Below are 18622 nucleotides of genomic sequence, written 5' to 3'. Positions count from 1 at the left end.
CTCCAAAATCACTGCGGATGGTGACTGAAGCCATGAAATGAAAAAGACACTTGCTTCTTGGGAGCAAAGCTCTGACAAACCTTGACAGCATATTAAAAAGCAGAGACATCACTTTGCCAACAAAGGTCCGTATAGTCAGAGTTATGGTTTTTCCAGTAAATGTGTACAGATGTGAGAGTTGGACCATGAAGAAGGCTGAGCACTGAAGAATTGATGCTTTCGAATTATGGTGCTGGAGAAGACTCTTGAGCGTCCCTTGGACAGCAAGGAGACCAAACCAGTCAATCCTAAAGGAAATCAGTCCTGAATATTCATTGGAAGGACTAATGCTGAAGCTGAAGCTCCAATACTTTGGCCACCTGATGTGAAGAGTTGACCCATTAGAAAAGACCCTGGTGCTGGGAAAGATTGAGGGCAGAAGAAGGGAGTGAAAGAGATGAAATGGTTGGATAGTGTCACTGACACAGTGGACATGAGTTTGAGCAAACTCTAGGAGAAAGAGGACAGGGAAGCCTGGCATGCTGCGGTCCATAGGGTTGCAAAGAGTTGGATATAACCTAGTTACTGAACAACAGCAATCTTTATATGAATGATATTATACTCTACAAATCATTCTACAACATTTTTACTTGTTCATTACATTTTTGTGATCTATCTGTTTGCTACATACAGCTGTATTTCATTCTTTTTCACTGCTGTATAGAATTCTATTCAGTATAACATTCTCCTGTTAATGACCATTTCAACTTTTTTCAAGTATTTTCCCTATTGTTACTAAGTCTTCTATAAGATTCACATACACTGTTCTTTGTGAATCATACCGGAGTATTTCTAGGGTATAAACCTGGGGAACTATGTGCTCGGATGTGTTTGTTTTCTTTAGTTTTCGCCAGTTCTAGATATAGGCCTTTGTTATTAATGTGCATTAGAAAGATCTTCTCACAGTTTATTCCAGTATTTTTATTTTTTAAAATGTTTATTTTTAATGAGAATAAGAATAATAAATCGCTTACCCATTGCCCAAATCCACAAACAATATCAAAAGTCACCTTTTAGAGAACTTAGAGACTCATAGCCAACATCCACAAAAATTAAAGCCTTAAATCAGTGACAATAAGTACCATATACTCTCCTAATACCTAATAAATTGTCTGTATTTATAGATTTTATCTTTATAAGATGCTGTTTGTTTGTATCCATGTTATTTTAATGACTTTGATAAGGCTATGAAATTAATGTGCTATTTTCCTGCTCTTACAAATTCTCATAAAAATATTAAGCAGTCTTATCTTAAATCATTTCAACAGCCATGACTCATTCATACATTTTTTTTTTCCAGTAAACAGTGCACATATACTGATATTCTTCCAGTAATCATGAATACCATATTTATTTGTTTACTCACCCTGGCTTTATCTATAATTCAGCTAGTTTATTTTATTCTAATCTAAATGTGCCCCAAAATAATTAAAGTCTACATTCTTTTCACAAAGAAGGTTTTTTAAAAATGACCTGACAATGGGAAATACTTCATAAACTGTTATAATATTCAAAAAGTGATCACTTTTTTACCACCTTTTTACCCCATCATATAGCTGAAATTTTAAGCTCATTTAAAGTTATGGTTCAAGCAAAAATTATGTCAAATATTCTATCTATATGGCTTCTAAATCCAGTTTAAACATAGCCAGTAAAGAGCACAGAATAAAAATGCAGACCATCAAACAAGGAGCAAATGGGAATCAGAGTTAGGATCCTGGCCAAGGCCAGTAATCAGAGATCCAGAATTTGACTGAGCATAAGAATGTCCAACCACCACTGAGACTAACAATCTAAAATGACTGAACCAGATTGCCAGTTATATTGGTTATTCTTTAGTTGCAGATGAGAGACATTCAGCTTAAGCAAAAAAAGAAAACATAAAAACACACACACACAAAAAGAAAAACCGCAACATTAAAAGGACTATTTATGGAAAAGACTCTGGTTAATTAATGGAAAACATCAGCAGTCCATCTGTAAGAAAAGCAGGAATACAGGGACTCAAATGCCATCAGCAGAGAAAACTGCCTCAGCCTCAGACGTTCCTTTCGTATTTGTTCTGATTTTCTTTTTACGACTTGACTCTTTGTGTTCCAGATACCTTGGCTGTTGATACCTTCTGAGTTTTATATTGTAGAGCTTCAGCCATCAAAGAAATGCTGTCTTTTTCTCAGATTTGATTCCAGTTATCTCTGGGAGAATTTTAATTAGCGTTACTTGGAGCAAGTGCCTGTATTTGACCCAATCAATTATTGCTGGGAAGTCAGAATATTATTACTGCACTAGTTTAAGTCTGCTCTCTATATCCTGGCTACAGGTATAGGGCCAGGGGTAAAATTGCTTTGTATTAGCATCACTGCCCTACTATAATCTGGGGGGTGATGGGTTTGGGGAACAGATATGTAAGACCAAACAAACTCTCTAGAGGCCCTATTCCAAAATCAGCAAGCAGATTCACAGGTGGTGGTTCCACACCAAGAATAATATTTTGTCAATTATGCAGCGATGTTTTGGATAATTCCAGTTTTTCCAACAGTGAGCAAAGCTATGTTGTGAGGTATAAAGCAGTATAACGCCAAAAGTGATTAAGGACAAACTACAAAATAATTTATGTATTATATAGGAAGAATTTGTAAAATGTCTAAGAGATTGGACTGATTTACCTTCTAAGATCCACTTCAGTTTAATATTTGATAATGCTTAGTTTCTTTCATTTCATCCATTCATTGATTCATTTCACAATTTTCAGTTTGGATATTATTTATATTACTGTGCTACTTGTTTAGGGTACAAAAGAATAAGATATATGCCCTCAAGGCATATATCCATTTGATTATATATTTTATATTTTTAGTAATACGAAGGAATTTTAACCCAAGGCCTAGAAGTTATGTGTCCATGAGAATAAAAATATTCCTTTCCTTTTTACCACATGTTCTATATTAAACCATACAGACCAGTCATAAAAACAAGCCCCACTTACACTTCCATGCTGCCATTCCCCTGTGTATTCTTTTTACTCTACCTTTCCTTTAGGTCTCTTTGTAATATAATGTAACATATAATGTCTCCTTTTACTTCTCATCCCCAAATTTACTTATTCCTTCTCCCTATACTTTCTTACATAAATTCTGCTGTGAGTCCTGCTTTCACAAAGAACCTAGTTTGTCTAATCTTTTATTTTGGTTTATACAATAGATTTTTTATGACAATGTTGAAGGTATTGCAAAATAGTAATGAAAAGTGCAGGAAGACAGGGCATTTTTTTACATCATTCCTATCTGTACCTGTAATAGTTTCTTTTATAAATCTTTAAGCTCTATTCCTCTGATTTCTAATCTCTTCTCTTTCTTTAATGACTTTCTATTGACTTTATGTCTATATTACATTCAACAGATTAGAGTTAAGATGCATTAAATATTACATCTCATGGTTTTACTAAAGCTGAGCACATCTTCAGAAAGATTAAATATCATCTTTTACTACAAGTCAAATTAGTCCTGAAAAAGCCAGTTTCTACACATTTATTCATAAAGATATCTCTACTGTATTCTGAATTTGTCTAAGAAATGAGCTTTCACCTTTTGATAATTACATGAGACATAAAGAAAGGCAAGCAAATCAAATCAGCTTTTATGATGTTAAATTATTTCGTAGGTCAATATCACGTATTAAATTATGATTTCACCTCTGAGTCACATCAAATGGTTTTACAGTGAGTATACTGAGAAACATTTACATTTGCTATAAAATACGAAGTACTTAAATCATTTGTATTCAGTAGCTACTTTATGTCTCGAAAAATAACAAATTCTTATGAATTTGAGCTTTAAAATTCTTATGGAAGAAATACTTTATAAATTAGAAAATACTATGTCATTTTAATATGGGGTAGTTTTTGCTCCTGAAGAAATGTGCCTTTTGATTTTACTTTTTTAGAATTTTCCTAACTATGGATCACTTCAAATCTATTTCTGATAGACATTTTGTGGAATACAGAAAATTTTGAGAATAACCCCTCCCTTATCAAAGTATCAGTTTATTTGGAGATATTACTGTTTCATGAAGTAAAGGCATCCTGACTCAAGGAAAACAAAAATGATAGCTGTTACTAATACATACTCTCTCTCAAAGTCGCTCAGTCATGTCCTACTCTTTGGAACCCCATGGACTGTAGCCCACCTGGCTCCTCTGTCCATGGACTTCTCCTGAAAGACTACTGGAGTGGGTAGCCATTCCCTTCTCCAGGGGATCTTTCCAACCCAGGGATTGAACCCGGGTCTCCTGCATTGCGGGCAGATTCTTTACCATCTGAGCACCAGGCTAGCACCACTAATACATATTACGTATGCATTTACTCTTCACAACAACCTATGAGGTTTGTACAATACTGGCCCTATTTTGCAAAGAAGACACTCACCAGTGTCTTACAGCTGGCAGTTCAGAACCAGATTCAGCCCTGGAGTCAACCACCATGCTATACTCCTGCTAAAGAGGGCCAGTGTTCCTAAGATGACACAAAAGAAAAAAAGAGTTTTCAGGACCCTCTAAGGGGCTATTATTTTAAGGATAAAAATAAATATGCAGTTTTCTCCAATTATTTGTAAAATGTAAACCTGGTTTGACTTTGGAATCAGTGGGAAATTATTTCAAAGTCTCTGTTTGAGACTATAGAATTAGTCTCAAAATTAAATAGACTTAAAGCTTAAATGTAAAAGAAAAGCAAGCAGCTAGAGGAAATTGTTTATGTAAAATAAGATGAGAAAGGCCTCTGAGCACAGCACCAAAAACACATTAACATTCTAGAGATATGGCTCCACAAAAATTTAAAGCTACCTAGCTAGGAAAAGGGCTTCCCTAGTAGTTCAGCTGGTAAAGAATCTGGCTGCAAGCAAGAGACCCCAGTTCGATTCCTTGGTGGGGAAGATCCCCTGGAGAAAGGATAGGCTACCCACTCCAGTAGTCTTGGGCTTCCCTGGTGGCTCAGATGGTAAAGGATCTGCCAGCAATGAGGGAGACCTGGGTTTGATCTCTGGGTTGGGAAGATTGCCCTGGAGGAGGGCATGGCAACCTATTCCAGTAATCTTGCCTGGAGAATCCCCATGGACAGAAGAGCCTGGGGGCTGCAGTCCATGGGGTTGCAAAGAGTCAGACACGACTGAGTGACTAAGCAAAACACAGCACATACAGTGAATTAATAGAAGAATCAAGTGATCGTATAGTAAAAAGTAATACAGATGTGAAAACTGCAAAGGAATGTCATATAAGGTGATAGCATATTTACATTCTGAATGGATTTATTACCTCAATCCTATGCTGCTGCTGCTGCTAAGTCGCTTCAGTCGTGTCCGACTCTGTGCGACCCCATAGACGGCAGCCCACCAGGCTCCGCCGTCCCTGGGATTCTCCAGGCAAGAATACTGGAGTGGGTTGCGGTTTCCTTCTCCAGTGCATGAAAGGGAAAAGTGAAAGTGAAGTCGCTCAGTCGTCCGACTCTTAGCGACCCCATGGACTGTAGCCTACCAGGCTCCTCCGTCCATGGGATTTTCCAGGCAAGAGTACTGGAGTGGGGTGCCATTGCCTTCTCCCCTCAGTCCTATAGGGGAGAGAAAATAGTATAATATGAGTAACATACGTTTCTCTTTTGGAAAGGAAATTATAAAATTTTTTAACAAGACATCTTTTAATTTGGGGAACCATACTTAAAGAGATAGAAAATGAAAAGAAAAATCACTTCTGCCTAGAAATTCTTTTTATTGAGGTACCCGTGCTGTAAATCACTTATCTTTATTAATCATTCAAACTAGAGGATGTAGAATATTTGCAACCCCTAGAATTAAAGAACTTATTAACAAAAGTAAGCTTGAACTTCAGATTGCCTCACTGTGAGAGTTAAGTTCTAATGTGCCAGGTTTTAGACTAGTCATTCAATGTAAAAAGATAAGCATCTCCTTATAAGATGGTTTTCTTTCCTACCTAAAATGTAACCTTTTTGTTTTTCAACACTTTCAGAACATGTAGAGATAATTATGAGATATGATAAGGCGCAACGACTATAAGAAAAAATTTTGGTTTATAAATTGAATTTATTTTAATCACTTCAGATATATCTGCACCTACAAAGAATTATCTCTCAAAAAGATTAGCCTTTGTTTTTCCAAAATTGAAATATGCCAGAACAGCCTTGCTTGAATAAAAAGCAGGCCTGTGATAGCTTCTAAACCTAAACATAATAACCCTATTGTGCAACTTGATTCATTCTTAAATGACATTTTTTCATTTTTTAACAACAGTTTTATCACCAATAAATATATTAGGTGCACAACAGAACACTTTTGATTAAATAGTCTTTATATCTTAACTATCCTGAATTATATTTGGGGATTGTGAGAGTCAACACTGTGTGTTCATTGCATAATTTTCTCTTTCTGGGCACATAGGAAAACTAAATTACAGCAGTCCTTGACCTTATAAACATTCCGTTTGCTCTTTCAGCCTTCTTTTCCTTTCCACAGCAACATTGGAAGCCACATGGTCTGCATCTTAGATCTACAGTGATAGAAGCTGGGTCCCTGGGCTATCTCTTACAAAAGACCCACTTAGGAAAACTGCCTGGTCTACATCACAGTGACATCATTACAAAAGAGATATTTGTTTCATTAAATCATTGTGGTTTTGGAATTTTTACATAGTGTAGTCTCAACCATTCTAATAGAGGTTTGCATTAATAAAGCAATTAGCTGATTTAAAATATCGATTGGTAGGTAAAACCATCATTATTTGAAAATGAAAAAGAGCAATAATAATGAAAATGGCTGAAATGATGACTCACTGTTATCAAAACTAAAGAATCAAGTCAACATAAGTGAACTATAAGTGATTATTCCTTTAACAGTGTTTTAGTAGAATATGGAAAATAGATCTCTTGTGTTTTGTAAAGTTCTCTATGTTGAAAGCTAAGAACATTTTCTGTATGATAAAGCATTTTCATATTTTCCTTGGAATAGCTGAATTACAGAATTCTCAGTTATGAACATATTTTGATTTTGAATTTAGGAACATGATTTTTCATAGATAACACAGTCATACTGTATTATTTCACATCTGGCCATTTGTATACCACCATTATTTTTTTTTTGTTATTAGGTTCACATACTCCCTATGCTTTCATTTAAGTAACTTACACCAATTCACATTTTAATATATATTTTCTACTTGTGGCTCAGTTGGTAAAGAGTCTGCCTGCAATGTGGGAGACCTGGGTTCGATCCCTGGGTTGGGAAGATTCCCTGGCAAAGGGAAAGGCTACCCACTCCAGTATTCTGGCCTGGAGAATCTCATGGACTGTATAGTCCATGGGGTCACAAAGAGTCAGACATGACTGAGCGACTTTCACTCACTTCACACTCACTAGATATTAAAATAAATACTTAGCTGTTATAATACAAATGATCAAGGATAGTCACAAATTAATCTTGTTGTCACCAGTGATATAAACGCCTCTCTTAGAAACCACTCTTATAATAAAGGATGGTTAGGTTCCCAGGCAACCACATCATATCCACCTTTCCCTCAAATAACACCAAGTTTGTTAAAATATTACTATATAAGTCTGTTGAAATATTAATTTGTATCTATTCTCCCCATATGCTCCTCCCACACCCTTCTCCCATTTTTATCTCATAACAAGATTTCCTAGTTCTCTGTTGCAAGGTTTTTGGACTGGAGGAAAGCAGAGGCAGCCTGAAATGACTTTGATCTTTAACTCATGATGTGTCCTGAAGATGCAGTTAGGATCAGTAAGGTGTTTAGAAGTATTCCCCAAGACTTGATGGTAGAGGAGGGCTGTGAGTCCAGGAAGGCTCTGGCAGTAACCAAGGAGGTGACCAGACCTGGGGGGCAGGGGGATGACTATTAGGTGCAGTCAGAAAGGCTGTATCACAGGCGTGAGGACTTCAGTTGCACTCAGTGTGCACACTCCTGGGGGGCCAACCTGTGTAATCAACCAAGCCTCTGAAAAGGCTGGAACTCCCATTGGACCACAGCACACATGGGAGACGGTGTCTTGGTGGGACTCTTACATTTCCAGATGCTCTTCATGCAGCTACAGACCCCAGACACTTGGTACAAATTGTTTGCTCTCGTTTGCAGAGTGGGACAGAGATGACACCAAGAGTGAATAAAAGCAAATTTCCTGCTAAAATGGTGGAATGGGGCCACCAATGGAATCTAGTTGATTTAGAGGAAAATTTTCAGTGTGGTATTCTTTATACAGCTCAGTTTGTAGACTAAGATCTATGCTTTCTACATTAATAAGATCATTCTGCCAATAGAATCTAACCACATTTTAGCAGCTTTTCTGAGGGAACTGTGTTTTACTTTAAGATGGCAGTACTATATTTCTCCAGCCCAGATGTTAGTATTAGCCCTTCATGTCCTCTCCCCATACACACACACACCTATCCCCCCCCCACACACAAAGACAAACACACACCCCAATACAATACTCCTAGGTGTACAAGCCAATGAGGGCTCCTCCTTCTAATTTTTCACACTATAGGACCCTTAGCCAACAAAGATAGAAATCTCTTTTGAAAAACACATATAGAAACTTCTCTAAAGAAGGACTGAACCAGCAATGGGGAAAGCCTTATCATTTATGATCATTGGTGAGAGAAGCCATAGAAAATACTTTGGAAAATGGTATGCCTTTGCTCGTTGATTTAATTACTGTTTTATAAGATATCAACAAGTAGCTCCCTTGAAAATTTTCAGATCTATTATCTGTTAAGAAACTTAAGTGTTGACAACTCAGGTACATTGATTAACATGGTATTATGATACATAAAATATGACCTTTCCAGAGGTTTGTTTATTGCCTTTATAAAAGTGTGTGTGTATTAGTCGCTCAGTTGTGTCTGACTCTCTGCAACCCCATCGACTGTACATAGCCCACCAGGCTCCTCTGTCCATGGAATTGTCCAGGCAAGAATACTGGACAGGGTAGCCATTCCCTTCTCCAGGGGATCTTCCCTGACGAGGGATCAAACCCAGGCCTTCTGTATTGCAGGCAGATTCTTTACCATCTGAGCCACCAGGGATCTGGCTTTATAAAGGAAAAGACTCTAACATTATCAACTTTTCTGAGGTTATATTTGAATAATGAAAGTGAAAGTGAAGTCGCTCAGTCATGTCTGACTCTTTGCGACTCCATGGACTGTAGCCCACCAGGCTTTTCTGTTTTCCAGGCAAGAATACTGGAGTGGATTGCCATTTCCTTCTCCAGGGGATTTTCCCCACCCAGGGATTGAACCCAGGTCTCCTGCATTGCAGGCAGACGCTTTACCCTCTGAGCCAGCAGGGAAGCCAAAAGCTACTCAAAGTTTGTTAACATTAGTGTAGATATTTTAATGACACTGAGCAAAATTTGTTAATTCTTCTAATGCAACACTCTTCATTCTGCCTGTCACTTTTATAAATTTTCTAGGGTTTAAAGGTTGGATAACCTGAGAGGAATCCTGAATTTTCCCACAAGGGATACTTAAATTCTACTGAGAATTGTTAGCTAGCGCTGATTTTTCTGCTTTTGCTAAAGGATATCCATGCCTTGGCATGGCGCCTCCAGAGTATAGCTGATTTGTATTCATTCAGATTCCCTAAATGATCTTCCCCCAAATGCAAGCTACCGAATTAATACAAACCATATGTTACTAAATAAGAAAAAATTCTAGCTCATATGAGCTACCAAATTAAAATCTAATAAAAATGGAAAGACTAACTCTCTCTTGAATATGACCTCGGCAGAAGGTCATTATTTTTCCTCCTAGAGGTCCTCAAACACGAAATTGAAAACAGGTAATGTACTACCTCCACTCACCCCATCACCTTCTATTCAGTCAGTGTTCCTCTTCTTACCTTCTTTACCAGAGCCCAGTAAGTCATTCAAAGGGAAGGAAAATATGAGACTAAAACTAATAAGAAAATAAAGAATAGGGTGAAATTTGACAATGAAGCTTTATTTCCCTCTAACTATAGCTGTAAGCCATTAGTTGAAAAATTTAATAATATACTAAAGTTTCCAATTACACGTTTCATTCTAAACAGTAATGCACCTTAACAGCTTCCCACTCCATGATTGACCAGTAATTCAACAAGAGTGATTTCTTTGTGTGGAAAGGTGTACTTTCCTATATTTTTAAAAAAGAAAATCAAAGTAGATGTCACTATGAGGTTGTCATTATGCCATGGGGGGAAAGAAAGTAAGTAATGCTTTCATTAATAATTCTGTTTTTGAAAGATTTTAAAATATAAATGTTTGGATTTTTAAAATTACTGTGATTTATCAAAGATCTCAATACAAGCATTACTTAATATATTTTCTAAGATTTGTATAATTTTCACTACTACAGATTTTAAATTGTTAATGTTTAGTGTAAAAATCAAAAATTCATCAAGTGGTATAGCTCTTGAGAAATATTAAGTCACACTGGAAAATTAAGCTCTTCATTAATTTCCTATTTGTAAATTATCGGTTAAGAGAAACAGTTTCTCTTTGTTTTAAGACAAACCAAAGATATAAATGAAAATAAATAAATCATAGCACCCAGTAAGAAATCTGTGCTTAGAGAAATAACTGAAAAATAGAGTGTAAATGTGTAGCCATCTGGAGAATAAGAAAATCAAAAGTAATAGGCAGAATTCAGAATTTATTACAAAGAAATTATGCCAAGAGCTTCTTATTGCAGTTTTCTGTGGAAGTGTTCAAATTAGTGAGTAAAGAAATACATTATATACTACATATTTGGGCCCTAGTGATATCATTTTATACATGATCTCATGGCATAATATTTGCTAACTAATCTAAATTAACTTGGCTATAAATGCTATCATACTGATTGAAAATTTGCTAGCATACCACAAAAACAGCCAGTTATAATGAATGACACAGTTTGATGAAATTGTCTAGAGCCAGAGGGATGATATTGGATCATCTGTGACATAAGATTATAAAACGCAAAGAAATTCATAAATCTGAAAACAGTTGAGATATCAAGCAGGTATAAAATAAAGAGTAGAAAAGAAAGGAGATGTAATGAAAATGACATAAGTCAAAGAAACCAGCAGAAGTTCATTACCACCTTCAGGTGGAGTCGACAGTGGGATCCAAAATGGTTCCCGTCATCATCACAAGTATAATTTTGACAAGTCCACTCCCATTTGCTACTTCCAAATCTAAATGGGGGAAGAGGGAGAGAAAAAATAATTTAAAATATTCTTCACCACTGTTATCTAAATCAGTCCTTCAAAATTTCCCCCAAATGGCAACAGTTCCAAAATCAAATTCCATTACCAGTTGATGTTTTCCTGCTGCACCTTTGAATGAAGAAATATGTGTTTTATTTCTCTTTGAAGCCACAATGTATGGCATCTATTAAGTATTCAAAACTGTTTCTTGAATGAACACTGAGAGAACATCTCCAGAATGTCAGTCTTAAGTGGTGATGATTAAAGGAGCAAAAGAGAAAATTGCTTTTAGTTTATTCCACTGAAGAGTTAATTAAATACAAAAAAGAAAAATTTAAGCAGTTTCTGGGCCTATTTCCTAGTGCTGGGCTGTCCTATACTATAGACAGTAGCCATAAAATTTTAAAATTAAAACTTCTGTTCTTTAGCTACACTAGCTACTTTCCAGTACTCAGTAACCACAGGTATCTGGTGGCCTCTGCATTTTAGAACAGTTCTATTATTGAAAAGTCTTTTGAACAACACTGTTCCAGAGCATGTCAGTAGCATATCATCATTTTCTATGCATATTTTCTAAACTGTATATTCATTTATTTATTCAAAAATACTCACTGAATATACCTTATATACTAGTCACCAAAAATACAAAAATGAATAAGACTCCTTTTTTAACCATTTAGAATCTTTCAAAGGAGAATATTAGTGATCAGATAGTCACAGTCTAGTGCCATGCCATGGACAGTTAATAGGAAGAAAGCAAAAAAAATGATACAGAAGAGTACTAAAGATTGATTACTGAAGTAATCAAGGTAAATATTTTTTTAATTAAGCCTGAGGAAGTAGAAATGGAGAGGAGAAGGAAGAACCAAGAGGTATTTAAGAGGCATAAGTAGTGTGATTTGGTGAGAAATTGAGTGTAATAGAAAAGATGCAGTTTAGAATAACTCCCAAGCTTCTACATGAGGGAATGAAAGAATCGTACCACCATTATCCTGAATTGAGTCTATATGAGGAAGAATCAGTAGGGTTTAGAGGAGAGATGGCTTTCAATTTTTATATATGGATGCTTTTTAATAGTTATAATGTATGTTTGTCCAAAATTCAGGAGAAAGTTTGAGACTAGAGCTAGAGTTTTGGGTATTAATATTGTGGAGCTGGTAGTGGATAAGATCACACAATAACAAAAAAGAATGTTGTCAATGAAAGCCAAGAAAACAAACATTAAGAACTTCTAGAGAAATTGCCGGAAAAACAGAAATGAATGGGATCATAGAAACCAAGAGAAAGTAATTTTAAGAAAGCACCAACAACGTAAAGAGCTTCCAAACAAAAGTTACATAAGATAAAAACTAGGGGAAAAAATGTCCATTTAATGTACCAATAGGTCAGGAGTGACCTTAACATGAACATTTACCTTAAATGACACGAGCAGAATATTGGTAGCAAGAAACCCATGAGTCAAACATGTCGGGAAAAAGGAAAGATGTGAGTAGAACACTATTTCCAGAAACTGAACAGATTTGAGATGGAAAGAGCTATACATGAAGTGATACATGAAGTGATATGTAGATGCAGGAAGGGATTTTTACTCATTTTCTATTTCTATTATGGAAAAGGTTTGAGCATTTAGTTTAAAAGTTTCTGTGTCCATAGACCATGCTATAATGGGTCCATCTTAGCTGATGTGGATTACTTGTAGCTTACCTACAGAGCTACTGACCTTTGGCCAATGCTCTGGAATGCATTAGCTAAAGATAAATGATGTTTTGAAACCGTGGGCCTGTAAATTGTTGCAGAAAAAAATATATCAGCCTGCAAGCACTGTTTAGTAATAATAATTGGGCTTATAATTGTACTTAATTTCAAAGTCTGGAGGAGGGGGCTTTCAAATTAAAGTCTGGCAGCATAGCTAGAATATACCTTTTATGAGGAGTTCATGATAAGAGATCTCCATCATGAGCAAATTTGTGTTTGCTGCTTAGGAGGTGCTTGAGATGTGCACACATAGTGGTTAGACCAAGAATACCTGTGTGACCCAGAGGATGGGAGAATAAAGAAATCTATGCCTGAGATCTCTAGACCCTTCCCTGTGAATGTCTTTCTTCTATTGGTTCTGTGCTATATCCTTGCACACTTCTTCCAAGAGCATAAGCTAAGTAAACTAAGCTGTGTAAATCTGTGGAATGCTGAAGGTGATTAACACATAATTAACACTGGCTAACATAATGGAGAAGGCAATGGCACCCCACTCCAGTACTCTTGCCTGGAAAATCCCATGGACGGAGGAGCCTGGCGGGCTGCAGTCCATAGGGTCACTGAGTCGGACACGACTGAGCGACTCCACTTTCACTTTTCACTTTCATGCCCTGGAGAAGGAAATGGCAACCCACTCCAGTACTCTTGCCTGGAGAATCCCAGGGACGGGGGAGCCTGGTGGGCTGCCGTCTATGGGGTCGCACAGAGTCGGACACGACTGACGCGACTTAGCAGCAGTAGCAGCAACATAATGGATTGGGGGCGGGAGGAGAAGGGGACGACAGAGGATGAGATGGTTGGATGGCATCACCGACTCGATGGACATTAGTTTGGGTGGACTCCGGGAGTTGGTGATGGACAGAGAGGCCTGGCATGCTGCGATTCATGGGGTCACAAAGAGTCGGACACGACTGAGCGACTGAACTGAACTGAACATAATTTTAATAGCAAAAGTCCTCAGTTTTTCAGTCTCTTGAGTAATTTGTCACAAGTGTAATTTAGGGGCTCAATAATTATAATTCCTGAGGCTATGTTTTTTCTCAAGGAAAAAAAAATAGAAATAAAAAGTTTAATTTTCACAAAACAAGTTTAAAAGAAAAAAATTGTCCAGTTAACTATGAAATTTGTTACTAATAACAGCACAGGGATATTTGAATAACTGATTTTCCAGGCAAACTATTTGATTGGTTCATTAAGAGAAGAATCTATTTTAGATATTCACACCTTCTTGGTTGTACTCTTTTACTATATTTTCAACCATTTCTTCACCTCTCCATCTTCACTATGCAATTTCACATGCCCAAGCATCCCATCCATTTCTTTGGTTTATGATTAAAAAGCCAAAGTTTTCCATCATCCTCAACAGTGGAGTGAATCCCTTCAGTTCACACAAAAAAGACTTTTAATTACCTCTGTTCACACAAAGATCCTATAAGTACTTAGGAAAGGAAGCCAGATGGCAATGTTCATAGATATAAACTTAGCTGAAATAGAGTGATATAGTCATACAAGTAGGAGACAGTTTAATAAAGTGCTAAAGGACATAGATTTTAAATCAGTTAGATGTGGAATAAAATTCCAGATGGGCTCCAAGGTATGACCCTGAGAAGGATACTTAATGAATTTGAGCATCAGTCTCCTCCACTGGAAAATGGTGAAAACAATAATGCTTCACAGTGTTACTATGAGGATTAATGTAACATATGTATGCAAACTGTTTAGTCCATTGACCAGCATATAATAAGTGCTTAATAAATGGTAATGATTTAAATTCGGTGAATAAGGGTTCAATAGCAAATTATAGGTTTATGAATATAATACTTAACCTTTCCAAATCTCTCCACATCTCAGTTTTTTTCAAATAGGAGAGTAAAATTAAATTTACTTAACTGAATTTTTATGAGCATGGAGGCACTGAATATATAAATGGTCAATGACCAGATCACATATAAAAATAGAATTCCAACCCACAATCTCTGCAACAAACAATCCACAAGCCAAACCAAAGCCTCTGCAGCAAATCATCCCCGAACAGTCAATGCTTCGTCAGTTACTTCCAGCTCCCCTAATATCTGCCTGCACTTCTAATTTAGGACCAACCAGAGAAACCCAAATAAACTCCTCAAACCAACCTCAGAGGATGCTCCACTTCTAGTTAGCCCACCTCTGGTTTCCCCTTGTCAGCAGCTTCTGATCAGAGCATAGCTGAATCCTTTCTCTTTTCCACTATAAAACTTGACCACTCCTCCATCTGCCTTTCAGTTTCTGTCCTAAGCAATGATGGTGGCTGACTCCCTTGCTATAGCAAGCTCTGGATAAAAAAACTATGTGTTTGTTTTCATTTGGGTGGTCTTTTTTCCACAACATTATAACTGAGGTTAACCTCAGTTCAATGCCAATTTTAAAAGGCCACATATATTTTATTAGTGTTATTATTGTACAGTAAACAGACATGATCATTAAGGCTCACCCATGCAACCATCTCCTTGTGGCTGTACTACTTTTCCATCAGGTATGTAATACAGATGCTCATGATCAATCCAGTTCTCTCCCTGCATCATTACCAAAACCCATTCTTTGACTGCTGTGAGTGTTCCAGGTGCTTAAACTCTCTTCTTTTCCTTTCTGATCACATGTCCTACCTTCTCTGTTTTGTCTAGACTTGCGTCTAGCATTTTAGCAATTCTCTAGTCAGCATTCTCATATACCTAGATAACTCTGAGTAGACAAATACTCTTTTTTCCCCAGAAAGGGGGCTCATTTCTTTTGAGTGTTTCCCCACTCCATCCACGTGGTTTGATAGATGCTATAAATTCTAGTAGCCCATCCCAAACATGAATGCTATACAAACAGGCAGGTTGAACCAACTGGGGTCAAGAACAGTTGTCCTAGGGCATTTCTAGATTTTTCTTATTAGGTATAAGAGTGAGAATCTTTTAGTCTCAGAGCTCACAAATTCCCAATTTGTGAGATTTTCAGAGCTCTTGGAAGTCATGGTTCTAGCCTGGTGGAATAATCCATTGTAAGAATGATGTCTGTATTCAAAAAGTAAAAGAAAGAAGAGTGTATGCAGATATCATTCACTGCTCTAGGAAACAGAGAAGAAAGAACAGTTTAGTTGAGTATGGGCTTATGCTGAGTCTTGGACAAGAGCAGAGGAGAGAAAGCAGGGTTGTGGATAAGAGCTAATTCAGTTACCACCATGCCAAGACTTCACCCAGGGAGAAGGGGAGGATTAACTTCACACTCAGATTTTTAATAGTTTTGGAAACTAGCCAGATATGGTTAATAATAAAGCCTTCAGAACACAACAATAAAATGAGAACTGTTATATACCTGAGGTGAAAATGTAGCAGTCTCACATATAAATGTCTAGATAATTGTTTAACGTAAACTGAAAGTGAAAATCCTTCAGATCGTTGATGTGTCTGACAATTAGCTATCCATTTTTCTCTGAGTTCTTGACTTTGGTAAGTTTGCTATTGCCGTAGTAGGACCAAGAAAAATTATTGGGGTAGAGGGAGAATATCTCAAGAATGCTACAGTTGGGTCAGGCTGCCCATACATGTCATGCAGTAGTAAGTAAGCCTGGAAGCTACCAAATCAACTCACAAATATTTATTGAATAACCAATGAATGTCAAGAAAGAAATCATAGAAAATGTTTTGAATTGGGAGTCAGGAGACCCTTAGTCTTCCAGGTCTAAAATTTGCAAATTCTTGACCTTGATCAAGTCATTTAACAGGCTCTGAGCCTCATTTTTCTCATCTGCAGAAGGGAGGGGTTGTGGACCATCTCACTGGAGGCCTTATAGGTATCCGACCACACAACAGGAGGTGAGCTACATCTCGGAGCAAGCAAAGCTTCATTGGCTGCTCCCCATCGCTGGCATTACTGCCTGAACCATTCCCCTCCCCTCAAAAAAAGTGCCTTCCCAGAAACCAGTCCTTGATGCCAAAAAGATTGGGGACTGCTGGAAACACAAAATCCCCAGCCTCTTTCCTAAGATGTGTAGTATTTGGGCAAGGCACATGAAAGATGAAATATCAAAAGAAGAAATATAAATAATAATTCAAAGTAATAATACTCAAGCCCCACACTATTATAAGCAAAATAAAAGGTAGAAATAATTATTTTAAAAGAATAAGACCTTAGGGATGCAATTTTAGACAACGTGTAGTTCAACTGGGCGGCCAGTGGAGGGAGACTTTCCCTGCCTCCCTAAGGCCCTGAGGATTTTTCTCATGTACTCGCCGAGTGACAGTTTCGCCTCAGCCTCCAGGAGGAGACTGATAGCTAAGGGATGGACCGAATGGGATAGTAACCCAGGCGGAGTTGGCCCAGGGTTCTCGGGTCTGTACGCCGCCATGTACGCGGCTGGAGAACTCGGAGTTCCAGACTCACCAGCTCATCTGTCTCACTGCGCTTCGCCTGTCCACCCCGCCGGCTCCGCGGCGCCGGCGACCGAGGCCCCCAGGTCGGTTACCCAGTGTCCAGGCAACCGTGGCGGCAGCCGCTTGGGACCGCCGGCTCGCGCTCTCCGGTGCCTCCCAGCCGGTCCTGTGCCTGCCCCGCGTTTCCTCTACGGACCGGTGCTGCCAGGCTCTGCGCGCGCTAGGCTACTCGGCGCCACCAGCTCCCCACTCATGTCTTTTCTAACCAGTTCAATCCTACCAGACTCCTTTTGGTCTGTAGTGAAGGGGGACGCGGAGCGGGGTGGGGGAGTGGGGGGCTGGGGGAGGGGGCAGGGATGACGAGCAAACTGTAGCAGTTATGATTAGAATCAGGATCAGATTTCTTTAAGGCTTTACAGGTGGCGCGATAGTAAAGAAGCCGCCTGCCAATGCAATAAGACGCGGGTTCGATCCCTAGTTAGGGAAGATCCCCTGGAGTAGGAAATGGCAACCCACAGTCCATGGAGTCACAGAATCGGACGCGACTGAGCACGTGCCCAGAGTTCTTTAAGGTGAAAATAGCAGAATCCCATTTCTGTGCCCCTGAATGGGAAGTTTCTGATATCCTACCCTCATCATCACCTCTTAAGAGAGAGTCTTACAGCGTCTGCTGTCCCAGTGCGAGGACTACAGGTGATAAGCTCCTTTTGGTTTGATTGTTCTAAGGTGACGTTAGTATTGAGAAACTTGAACAAACTACAAGGAAGGATAGGAAATATTTGCTTTGTGTCCGGAGGTTGAGATGGGGAAAGTGATGAACTGAAGACATCTAAGGGTTTATTTCTAATAAAACAAATTTTTGAAGTGTGATTCATCTCAAAAAATATTAAGTGTCACAAAATACATACCTAAACTTTGTTTCTAGCTCAGTGAAATATACTGTGACCTGAAGTTAAAGTGTTTTCAAAGAAAGAGTCTTGTGCATTACAGTATGCTCACCAAATGCCTTCTTGGATGAAATCAAACACTAAATGATGAATTGAAGATGGTAAAAAACATAAGATCAGAATAAAGATTAGTATTCTTATGTAGTCAAATCATATTTCCAGGCAACACTGGATACAGGCAAAGGTCTGGCCAAGGTTAAGGAAGCAAAATCTATTACCTTAAGAGGAAATTCAATTAGT

The 18622-nt window shown here is 37.9% G+C and overlaps 1 protein-coding gene across 11 annotated transcripts in view; it reads right to left on the bottom strand.

The window, feature by feature from the left end:
• The window catches only part of CCDC178 (coiled-coil domain containing 178), a 365952-nt gene extending 348412 nt beyond the window's left edge, over positions 1 to 17540 (bottom strand). For 10 of the 11 annotated variants that reach the window (XR_014074818.1, XR_014074817.1, XM_081562582.1 and 7 more), the window contains exon 1: positions 17446 to 17540. The gene's annotated coding sequence lies outside the window, so the exon portion shown is untranslated. Of the gene's footprint in view, positions 1 to 4462; positions 4550 to 17445 lie in introns of all 11 variants that reach the window. The other variant, XM_081562576.1, reaches the window with a different exon arrangement.
• Positions 17541 to 18622: the final 1082 nt, after the last annotated feature.

This window comes from Giraffa tippelskirchi, chromosome 14 (genome assembly GCF_054371585.1).
Source record: "Giraffa tippelskirchi isolate mGirTip1 chromosome 14, T2T-mGirTip1v1.2.pri, whole genome shotgun sequence".
Lineage (NCBI taxonomy): Eukaryota > Metazoa > Chordata > Mammalia > Artiodactyla > Giraffidae > Giraffa > Giraffa tippelskirchi.
Note: the sequence above shows the minus strand (reverse complement) of the source record. Positions and strands in the feature narration are given on the sequence as shown.